The sequence below is a fragment of the Eurosta solidaginis genome, chromosome 1 (genome assembly GCF_040869045.1).
Source record: "Eurosta solidaginis isolate ZX-2024a chromosome 1, ASM4086904v1, whole genome shotgun sequence".
Lineage (NCBI taxonomy): Eukaryota > Metazoa > Arthropoda > Insecta > Diptera > Tephritidae > Eurosta > Eurosta solidaginis.
The window spans coordinates 76,088,120-76,100,805 of record NC_090319.1 but is presented as its reverse complement, the minus strand read 5'-3'; the positions used below and the strand labels follow the sequence as shown (position 1 = coordinate 76,100,805).

At 38.9% G+C, this 12,686-nt stretch overlaps 1 pseudogene; it reads left to right on the top strand.

Moving 5' to 3' along the window:
* Positions 1 to 384: 384 nt before the first annotated feature.
* LOC137236916 (uncharacterized) lies at positions 385 to 3,163 on the top strand (annotated as a pseudogene).
* Positions 3,164 to 12,686: the final 9,523 nt, after the last annotated feature.

The window sequence follows — 12,686 nt, the reverse complement described above, 5'->3', positions numbered from 1 at the left end:
GATGGCCCTTTGAGTATTCGAGAGAAAAGTTCTTCGGAGAATATATGGCTCCGTCCGTGTTGAGAACGGAGTCTATACGCGCAACAAATAAAATACCAAAGGGCTGCGCCTATTAAGTCATGTTAGGCCAATAAATGAAAACGCCAAGGCCAAAAAATACTGCTTTCGACATTCGGAAGCAGAGGAGTTATGACAGATTTTCTATCCTAGATACTCGCATCTTCAATCTATTCGCAATGTATAGGAATGACTGGCGTGACTTATTATGCAAAGGCCAAGTTCGAATAAGCCTTTGTACCCCCATCAAGGATGAAGGGTGAAAGTATTATGGAGCCCAAGTTGCAAATCCTACGTTAATCTCCAAGAAACAGGCATATTTTGCCAATGATCTGTTATAATAAGCCTGCCACGGCAGTAGTCCAACCAACAGTCTACGACAATAAACGGCAAACAGCTCTCAAAGGTGAATGCATTGCAAGCTGGGGACTTGTGTCGCATTACGGTAAGCGAGGGTTCAAAGGTGGGTGACATGAATTTTTGGAATTTGGATAACATTCAGTAACATTTTTATTCGGGGAAAACGCTACAACTGCATAGTACACACTTGAAGGTGTACGATCGTTTATGGAGTAATTTTCCATATTTAGATGGCAACTTTTGTTTATGATACACTTGCCGATTATGTTATAGATGAGGATGGAGGCGCACTACATGATGTGGTTGTCACACGTTCCGAGGATTACACATACGAATTGATAACGGGTAAAAATCGTGTGGGTAGCTGTCATAGTTCACTGACTAAAGCTGTGGTGGAGGCAGGGGCGGATCTAGCACGATTTGGGAGGGGGAGCGATTTAAGTCTACTTTTTAAGTAAGATAAAGTGACTTTTTTGCTTCGACCTTCATTATTTTCGATATTTTTATAAAAATATGTATTATTATATAACACCAACAATCCAAATATACACTTAAGACTTTTTAGAAAATTCGGGAAAATTCCGTGAATTTTCATGCAAATTTTTAGCTTTCAGGAAGAATTTTTAGAATTTATCTCTCAGAAAAATTCTTACCGAAAAGCTGAAAATTCGCGGAATTTTCCTGAAGTTTCTAAAAAGTTTTAAGTTTCTATTTGGATTTTTAGTGTTATATAACAATACATATTTTTTATCTTTATGTAGAATTATGTATAGTATAAGTCAGAGCGTGCCACAATTCCCAAAATAATGGAGATTTCCTGGCGTGAATGTATTACTGCTGCCAAATAGTAACACATTAAAGCTGGAGACATTGGTGCTTTATCGGTAACCGTATCGGTGACCTTTTAACAGCTGATTCGACCAACCTTATGAGAATCAATGCAATCGATTATTGGTGACGCTAAGGTCGTAACCGTATCGTAGCCAACCAATTGGGTTTTGGTTTACCATCGTAACGATAAACAGCTGATTACGTTAGGGATACGGATACAGCGATACGACATACGGCACCAATGACTCCGGCTTAACGCGATCATAGTACAGGTCTACAAGTAGGATATGTAGCAGCGCGCACATACACATGTACAGCCACGCTCACCTGATGAAATGCTTGTTCTTGTTCGTTCCTTTTGTGGATTCTATTTGGCACTGTTGTACTTCTTAGGTCCAAGAAAAGTGTAGTAGCTGCTAACGAAATCTGCGTGAAATTTTTATTGTAAAATTACAAAGAAATATCCTTATTTACTTTCAAACGAGCACTTAATTACATCTCTCTTTAAAATCCATACGTTTTGGACAATTTTAATTATCAAATTGTGATACCTTTTTACCGGGGACGATTGCTAAAACATGACCAAAACCGTTGGGGCAGCTATTAATAGACGAATTTTTGCCTCGCTTCCAATAATTTGAATTCGAATGACAAAACGCGTCTTTTCATATCTCTTTCCACATTTTTGGACGTGTTATTGCAGTCGACCTCGGTTTCAAACGATTTTTCGCGGAGAACTTTTGAACGGGTAGAAAAACTTAGCACCCGTGTTGGTATTCTTAATGCTGGAATAACTACGCGTCCGCAGATACCGCAATTCAAGACTTTTGTATAATTTTCTGTAGGACCCATATAGGGCACTACATTTTCATACTAAATTCGTTCAAAACAATTTACCATCACAGCAACCCATATCTGATATTCCGCTCCTTTTTTGTTTCCCTGCGTCGCTTTTACGGCAGCAACCTTGGTAATTTTGACATTTCGTTCAGTGTCAAACTCATGTTCCACTGGGTTCCACGTTAATTTGAAACTGGCCGAAGTGTCAAACTGCAGGTTGTTAGAAAGAGAAAGGAATTATTTCCTTCTCATACATATCATACTTGTAAACCTGTACTATGAACGCGATTGTTGTTTTTTCAAAAGGAATTTTTGTCCAGAAAAAAGATGCGGTGTTGCAACCGTGATCATGAAATAGTGACCAAGGCTGCCAAATTTCAGGAAAAGTACGCAATTCTTTCTCCAAATACAAGAATGGTACATTTTTTCTGGTGATTTTACCCACAGCGAAACAAATGGAAATTGGAAATGAATATGTAGCTAAACTATTCATTTCATAAAATATTACAACCGAAGTATTATAAATTGCAGATCTTCGGAGGCGAGGGCGATTTGGACGATCTTATAGATTATACATACATAAAAGCTAAAAATTTTATATGTAATTAAAAGAAACTTTTATAATTTTCATGTTCCAGATCAGAGCGGTTGCGATCTCCCCACTCGCCTCCTTCCCCCGTTGATTGTACCAAAACGAACTGCGCGCACCTGGACAATGCAAGCTTGGGACTTGTGCCGCATTACGGTAAGCGAGGGTTCACAGGTGACATGAATTTCTGGAATTTGGATAACATTCAGTAACATTTTTATTCGGGGAAAACGCGACAACTGCATAATACACACTTGAAGGTGTACGATCGTTTATGGAGTAATTTTCCATATTTAGATGGCAACTTTTGTTTATGATACACTTGCCGATTATGTTATAGATGAGGATGGAAGCGCACTACATGATGTGGTTGTCACACGTTGCGATGATTACCCATACGAACTGATAACGGGTAAAAATCGTGTGGGTAGCTGTTATAGTTCACTGACTAAAGCTGTGGTGGAGGCAGGGGCGGATCTACTGTAATAAATCCACTTGGGAAATGAAATACCATTGATATAAAGCTATTTTTTGCAAAGATATAGCTTATTTTATTCGTCCACGACCCTTTTAAAAATCTTTTATATAAAAGTGGGCGTGGTAATCGATTTCGTAAAATTTTCTTCAAAGCATTCCTTATAGTGACGGCAACCTCTCTACCGAATTTTGTTACGATAGGTTGAACGATTTTTGATTTATGATTAATAATATTTGTAAAATTGATTTTATCACAAGTGGGCGGTGCCCCACCCTTTTTAAACTTTTTTTTTTAATTTTTGTCAAGAGTCTCAATATCAGTCCACACGTCAAATTTCAACATTCTAGGTGTATTAATTACTAAATAATCAGGCTTTTTGTGTTTTCAATACGAATCTATTTTGGGTCCAGATAAGCTCGTGTACCAAATTTGGTGAAGATATCTGAATATTTACTCAAGTTATCGTGTTAACGGACAGATGGACGGACGGAGATGGCTCAATCAAATTTTTTTTCGATACTGATGATTTTCATATATGGAAGTCTATATCTATCTCGATTCCTTTGTACCTGTACAACCAAGCGTTACCCAATCAAAGTTAATATACTCTGTGTGCAAAGCACTCTGAGTATAAAAATGAATTTCGATTACGGATCGTAACACGTAATACCGTCCCTGAAGTCAAAGGGGTGAAGGTATTGTCAATTCTTGTTTATATATATAATTTATTTTAATAAATGTGCACCGGTGCTAGCTTTACAGCCGTTATTCGGTATTTTTGCATTAGCCAGAACTTTGTTCGCTTTAAACTTTCTGGCAGGCTTATTAATAACGTCAGCAATACCCTGCTTCTTCAGAACGGGTAAGAATAAAAACTCACAGGGGTGATCCGAGAAAACCCGCTGAGTGGTGGGGAGCTATTAGATTAATTTAGAAATAAAAACAGTTAGTCGACACAGGGCTGTGTACTTACCACTCCCTTTTAATTTCTATATATCGTAGCTGCCGTCACAACTAGATGGAGTCTCCGATCTCTCCCTATTCCCCATTTCCAAAAATCTGACGTTCTAATTTAGGACGTCGACTGTCTTTCTATCAACGATATCGACGGATATGAGAATTTCATTGGGTTTCTATGTTGGCATCATTATTCTGACGCCTGTCAATCACCCAAAAATGTTGAGTGCTACCTTTCGTAGTCTCCTCCTTCAAGGGATGTGAAAAGTGTACTAAGTTTCAGGTAATTCGTTTGTCAATTATAGTCGATCTTGGCACTCTTACTTTCCAAATTGCACCCATATTTCACATGGTCAGTAAAACAAAACTTACTAACAGCAGATTCACTTTGGTTCCACACTGCATTTCTCCTCGTAATACTGTTCTACGATTTCGATGAACTTTTTTGAATGAATCTGGCGGCTGAGCAGTGTTGAATAAAAAGGAGGTACAAGCCACCTACCTTTGAGCTGTCAAATCGGTGTTCGGTGAGAAATAAGGTGGTGATTTAGACGGTGATGGCGATTGGATCTATAGTTTAAGGGGAAGCTCTTCGAAAGAGCTCCAATCTCATCAACCCCACGGCATCTTAAGACCCCGTTTTAAACTTTCCTCGCATCGATTGTATTTTATTATTATTATTAGGCCTGGCAGCACTGCGACCTTTGTCGCAATAGATCTGTGCATGACATTTCAGCCTAATTTTATATGTGGAGGCTTTTAATGTATCTAAGTACCTATTCAAGCTTTTTACTCCATATCACATGGGGATTAAGAGTAACCCACCTAGATGGGAGAGTATCTGCCTTGCCACATCGACGCATTCGCAGAGAACTTCAACCAGCGTTTCATTCCCCAGCTCATGGAAACGAAACATTTGAGTATCAGATAGATTTAACTTACTTAGGTGATCACAGTGTACCGTATATTACACAGTGAGAATTGGCAGGTCCTCCCTGCTTAGATTAATGAGTTTGGCTAATACTTTCGTTGCCGGTAGTATACACAGTTAGGCCTCTCTTTACCCTGGGCAGTCAATCCAGTGACGTCAGAATTGTTTTGTTTCCCAGTTACTTATGGTTTCCCTGGTGTGTGCTTTTGTGAGTGTTTAGTACGTGCCAGTCCACTCAAATTCATGCTTACGCTGATGACGTACAGCTTTACATGTCACGCCCTCTTGAGGATACTAATGAATTATGTTCTGATTTCAACAAAGGCCTGTCATTTATCGCATCTTGGGCTTTGCAAAACGGCCTCCGATTGAACTGCTCTAAGTCCTATGTTCTCCCTATATGCAACAGACGCGTGGACTCCTTAACCATTCCACCGCTATTTTTAGGAGATGAGAGTGTACAATTTGGTTACTAATCTAGGTTTTATCATTAATTCTAGCCTAACATGTACCGAATATATATATAATTTTTGTTGTGTTGCAAATGTTAAATTTTTACATTTTATTTCAATGTTTTACCATTACTATTAATATTTAATTTTAAGCTTGCTCATGAGTAACTTATATATTCCTTGTATATTTAACTGTTATGCTAGAAAAGATCATTTATCGATCTTGCACTAATACATTGTTTTAAATAAATTGAAATTGAATTGAAATTGAAAAGGGCTCTGGACCATAGAATGTTGCACCCAGCCTTGCTAGGTAATCTGCATCTTCATTACCTTCATGTCATTGATGTCCGCGAACCCATCCTAACAAAACCTTGTTCATGGCTCCCAGGTCATTAAGGATTTCAATGCAATCATCCACTAGCTTAGATATAATTGTGTAGGATTGCAAGACACACAGCGCCGTCTGGCTGTCCGACATAATGTAGATGCTCTTCGATGTATATACTCTGTACATCGTCACAAACCCCAAAAAGGCTTAGGTAAGCTATGTGTTGGGATACTCTGAAAAGGCATAGCAGTATCCTTTATCTACTTTTGGGAGCACAATTATCCTTGCAAACTTAAGTTCAAGGGAGAAGTTAATACAATTCTTCCAAGTAGAAGTAATTGCAAGGAGCACGGATGATCGCAGATGATAACGGCTTACAATCTACAACGCCAGTTCCAAGATGAAATAAAGTGTGGGGGGGCTGGAATTTACAAGGATTATCTAAAGATATCATCATCATTAATTGGCGTTTAGCCGCCCAAGCGATAACTGACACCAATTGGAAGCAACAAGAGGGTTCAAGTCTTCCTCCACCTTTCCCTCCCAAATCAGTAGAGGTCATTTGCTCCTAACTGCGATGTCGAATAAAATACTTTCTTAACCGGAGTGTCTTCGTTCATGCGCATAATATGACCTAGCTAACGAAGCCGCACTATCTTCATATCTGCGTAAACCTCATACAGCTCATCACTATACCTCCTTTGATACTCGGCGTTACGGACAAGTCCATAAATCTTCCGCAGAAATTTCCTTCAAGCACTCCAAGCGCTATTTCATCTTCTCCCATATTTCGGAGCCATACATCAGGACGGTATGCCAAGCGACTTGTAGAGCTAGATTGTTATTCTTCGAATGAGGACTTTTCTTTACATCTGCCTACTCAGTCCAAAGTAGCACTTATTAGCAAGAGTTATTGTCCGTTTGATTTCTAACTGACACCGTTTTCGCTGTTAATGCCGATTCTCAGCAAATCTTCATATGCCTTCATTTACCCTAAGACCCACTTTTTTAAGTCTTTACCTAATTCAGAGAAGACAGAACTCACTGTGCGTTATTGAGATTTCAACGTCATTAAAATTCCCGTCATATTTTATAATACCATCATGCGGTAAAACTTAGAAATCACTTGTGGATCGACCGCTAGGCAGCAATAAAGGCTCTATCTGCGCCACATACATATGTACCAGCTCAAAGCTAGTAAGTGCATGTTATCAACTTTTATCTCCATAAAAATCCAATATCTGAGTGCCGGTTTATACAGGCACCGAGGGAGAAGAGATGGCTGATGAGCTGAGAATGGGGTAATAAACAGAGTCGGAGTGCGTAGGCATACACACAAGTTTAACCAAAAAATGGAAAATCGAAATTTTTACTTGCGCACAGCGAAAATTTACTACGGGTTTAGCAATATCAAGAATGGTCAGACTACTATGAGTTAATAACAAGGAATCGTTTAAGTAGATATTGGGGAAAATTTAAGATTAGCTCTTGCTAAAAACGTTTAAGATCCTTCGGAAGCTCCATTTTGGGTAGGTTATTGAAAGTCGGGACTCCAATTATTCAGTAGGTTACGACGAGCTGTTTGGCATCGAAGCCTACGGTAGGCTAAGCAAGCAGTTTCTAGAAGGCTGCTCACCCTAATGTACACTTGTTGGAAAAACTGCCCCACCAAATGGCATAGTTGCACATTCATGATCAAAACGATGAGATACAATAGTTTATTTATCTAAATCATAGTACAGATAGGCTTTTAGAAACATTCACCGGGAGTCATTAATTCATTTATTATACTCACGTTCCTCTAGTGCCGCAATTGGAGCCATATAACGACCATTGAAGAGGGGGGCACTCAGATTTCCGCATTACTCTGCAAACAACGAAACTCTTAAAGCGGATTTACGTTTAACATTTGGGTCGCGAGGAACGTGGCACGGTGTTCAATTGATATCATATGACGGAGTTGAAGCGAAGAAGCGCAGCCAAATCGTTTCTGTAAGCCCGCCTTTACCTTTTCAGTTTAGGCCATAAGTTCATTGCAAAATTAAGCTATAATTCCTGGCCGGGTAGTATTGTATATTGTAACGAATTTACTGAAATTCCTCTTATTTGCAACCTTTTACTAACGTTCGAATCACTAAACTGTTGAATAAATAACTCCACTATTCAATAACGCAAAATGGTCTTTATTCAAGTACTTCACAATACTACAACTTCTCGACAGATAGCGTGTTTGAATCAAACTCATTCTGATTGCCCAGATTGCGCTCTTTTATACTCTCGATTTCCTCGTTCCATACTTCTAGGCGTTTCCAGAATTTACTTAGTTACCAGCTATAAAATTATAACTACAGATGCACGTGTCTCATATAAGAAGTCCACTCCCAATATGACTTCATCAACGATCTCTCCCACAACGAATTTGTGTAGCACCATGACCTTCACAATTAAGACTTCACAGATCACTTCTTCCAGGGCTTGGTTATACTCGCCAGTGACCGTACGCAACCTTGCTCCAGGTAATGGCTTTACTCTCCTGTTTACCAAATCAGATCGAATCAAGGAACGAGATGCGCCCGTATCTACAGTCAGTACACGTTCTTTGCCATCGACATTCCCTCTGACGGTAAGACTGCTTGATTTCCTTCCAATTTGCGACACAGATATCACAGGACATTCAATAGCTGAGGCAAGTTTTCGATCTTTACATCTGACTCGCTCTTGTTTATCTCCTCAAGCTTTGCGTTTACGGCCACCCAAGCTGGAACTACCAGGACCTGTGCTGCAATGACGAGCAATGTGACCTGGGTTACCGCACTTGAAACATTTGATTGCACCATTATTCTTCTATTCCGTTCCTTTCAAAGCTTCTAAAATTGGGTCTACCCACTTTGGCCTTTCTACTTCCACACGGCATGCTTTGAAAACTGGCTTACACAGAAGCGACGCTGTTTCCTGAATCAGAGCATGTGATACCGTTTCTGCGAATGTTGGCTTTGGGTTTGTGTATGTAGCTCGCTTTGTTTCGACGTCCCGTATGCCATTTATAAAGCTCTGAATCTTTAACCTTTCAGTGTATTCCACGGGTGCGTCTGCATTCGTTAAATGTGCCAGCCTTTTAACATCCGACGCAAACTCTTACAATGTTTCACCAGGCCTCTGAAAGCGGTTCAGTAACTTCATTTGGTATATCAATGCTTCATAACAGTTCCGTTCGCCCTTTGGAAAGGTTTGTAATATCTCAGCAGCTGGTCCTTTTAAAGCCACGAACAATGCAGCAACTTTATCTTCGGCATTCCAGCTGTTCGCTGCTGACGTCTTCTCAAACTGTACCTTAAAGACCTGGAAAGGAACAGAACCGTCAAATGTTGGGGATTTTACCTTCAGAGTAGACGTTGAAGTTATTGGACGGCTCAATTGTAACTCCTGAATACGATCTTTTAAAGCATCTATCTCGGCCTCCATTTTATCTTGTCGACCACTGAAGCCTTCCTGAAACTGCGTTAGTTTCTCTTCCATACGCGCTTCCAGTTGTGCAAATATTTACGATACCTGTGCTGAAATTTGTGCCGACATTTCTGATATATGTGCCTCTTGTGCTTCAATTTTAGATGTTATTTTTGACGACATTTCTGAGATACGTATCTCCTGTCATTCCAGTTGGGATGCCATATATGTATTTTGCTCTTCCTGTTGTGATGACATATTTATGGATATTTGTGACATTTCTGAAATGCGTGCCTCCTGTGCTTCCATCTTAAATGTTAAACGTGTCTCCTGCGATTCCAGCTGAGATGCCACTGTCGATGTTTGAGCAGTTATTGCAGCCGATACCATGTTCAAGTCTGTGCTGGTAACTGTCTGCGATGTTTCGTTTTTCTCTTTTTTGTTGTTGATTCTTCCACATCAGGATAAAAGACATACTCGTCCACATTAATTTCTTCCAATTCTATTGCCTCTCGGAGTCGTGCCTGAAGTTCGAGTTTATTGCCGGTTGTATTCAATCCACGGCTCTCCAACTCCTTCTTCACTTTCTGGATCTTCAGTTCACTTCACTTTGCCATGCCCTTGTTCTATTCGAAATCTTCGGAATTTATTCAACAATTCCTCTTCTGACACCAATTGTAACGAATCTACTGCAATTCCTCTTATTTGCAACCTTCTACTAATGTTCGAATCACTAAACTGTTGAATAAATACTCCACTATTCAATAACGCAAAATGGCCTTTATTCAAGTACTTCACAATACTACTACTTCTCGACAGATAGCGTGCTTAAATCAAACTCATTCTGATTGCTCAGATTGCGCTCTTTTATACTCTTCCATTTCCTCGTTCCATACTTCTAGGCGTTTCCAGAATTTACTTAGTTACCAGCTATAAAATTATAACTACAGATGCACGTGTATAGCTTCTCATATGCGCGTGTATATGTGAGTGATACTTGCACAAATAATTACATACTTTTGGGAGTATCTCAGATATATGCATCTGTTTGTGCGTTGCTCTCCGCTGCTTGTATGGACATATGTGTAGACATACACCCTTATCGCGAAGTTCACGCGGAAAAGTGTTCGCCTTCACTTCTTTTGTTCGGGTGAACTTTTTCCGCCTATCGGCAATTTCGGGCGAACAAAAGTTCACTTCGAAACAGGTGATGTGAATTAGTAGTGAACAAATAATTTACTTACAATTGTGTAAATTTTGTAACCAAGCATATATTTCCTTAAAATACAACAAAAATTTAAATAAAAAATTTATAAAATAATATATAGTATTGCACTTATGTTGGTATTGATTGAGTGCGAGGAGAATATAAAAGTGAAAGCGATTCGGAGGCAATTAAGAGACAGTTCTAACCCTTTGGAGCTAAATGATTCACTGTAAGCTAAAAATTACTATTCTCTGCGCTTTTGAATAACAAGTAAATTTTTTTTCAATTAGCTTTCGCCAATATTACAGGCTAAACAATTCGGCATTCTAATCACCCCTATTCTGCATTTCGATTACGTTCCCGTTCTACGCTCCGCTTTAATCGAACTTCGGTATTCTGCATTACGACGGAATCGTAACGAGAAGAGGAAGACCAAATGATTTTTCGAAATCAGCTGTTTGTACGGAATGTGTGAACATTGGAACAAAATAAATTAAAGAAAATTTGTAAAAAACGTTTATATTTCATTATCCACGCCATTTTGTACAAAAGAAAGCAATAGAATATATTGCCGCAGTGTTATGTTTTTTTTAGTAAAGTGCTTTCATAATTGTAAGTGTGTTTTTGTCGTTCTTTTGGGCAATCCCCTGCGGTGGCCACCAAGTTTTGTTAAAACGGATTCCTGCACGATTATAGCTGACATTTTCTGAATTTTATGGATGCTAATTTCATTGCACTGGCCTAAAATGCTTTATAAAGATTTATTTATTCTCTCCGCAAGGATTGTTTACGTTTTCGCTTCACCTTCCTCTACTCCGGCAGCTTGCTTTGGCATATAACTGAAACCAACGAACAGACACAAATTATAGCTGTCTATTATAATGGAATCAATAGCCGCGGCATTGTTTGTGGAGTTGGAAAGCAACGCATACGAAAATGGCCAGGCGAGAATGGAAAGGCAAATATTGCGAGATTTGTGTAATCCATTTGAGATGAGTGACGAATTGTAAGAAATTGAACTTAAAAGTGGTAAAGTTTAATGACTTATTTTCTTATTTAGGTTCAAAAAAAACTTTCGTCTTAATAAGGATGCTTTCAAGTATGTGTTAGATACTTTCGCGGGGCAAATTCGTCCAAGGACTTCGGCATCGACATCTGCCCTTAATATTGTTTTAGCTGCTTTGAGAGTTTTTGCAGAAGGCTGTTTGTTATGGCATCGCATTTACTATGGAAGCAGTAAGGAAGGCGGTCGGCATGATGTGTTGGTGCACAGTGGCTAGTCATTGTCGGCTGGGGCGGGTCCTTGCCAACCTTACTGTTCCTGCGCCATAAACAGAAAAAAGTTCCTATCATGCCTATCAAAACGAGCAGCTGTCGAATTCAAAACAAACTGACAGAAGCGCAGAGACCGACTCAAAACGCTTATAATTCAAACTAAAACAACATCCGGCTGATCCGGCTTAACATTCAAAAAAATTCAAAAATCTAAAATTCAAAAAAACTGGCGCAAAAAAAAATTACCGAACCGGACATGACCGGTTACTAACTCTAAAAACCAAATTCAAAAAAAACTGCTGAAATTAAAATAAAATAACCAAAGGGAAAATAAACATAAAGGGCCGTATATAGGGGGCGCCGCGGGTGGTGTTGCGACGCCCGGTGCTTGACCCACCCTCAAAATCCATGGCCACCGTCACACCTAAAATTCCGGAGGCCCCTTACCTGTGTGCCCTAAGTGCCTTCTAAACAAGTAAGGAAGTCAGCATTCCCATATTGTCAACAAATTTATTCAATGCTCATTATTACTACTAACATAGATTTCTCTTTTGTTTTCTCTTACTTCTTACTACACGGGTTTTGGAACCTATTTAAGCTTATAAACAAATTTTTTTGAAAAAATTTTATAGCAATCAAAAAGGCTATATATGTACTAAAATAAAAATATACTATATATGTAATGAAAGAAAATCTTTTTTTTTGTAGAACTTTGGTCAAATGCCCTTTTTTCTCCTTTTTTTTTCTTTTTACAAATCTATCTTAGGGCTGTACAGTTTGGATACAACTTCTGCTAATTGGGGCCCACTTACAAAATTAATAGTTGTTGTATTAAAATTACTTTGAGTTTAACTAAACATCAATTCGGTATTACACATAGTATAATGACAGTAATATGTACTATGCGCTGAGAAATTAGTCATAAACGCAACTA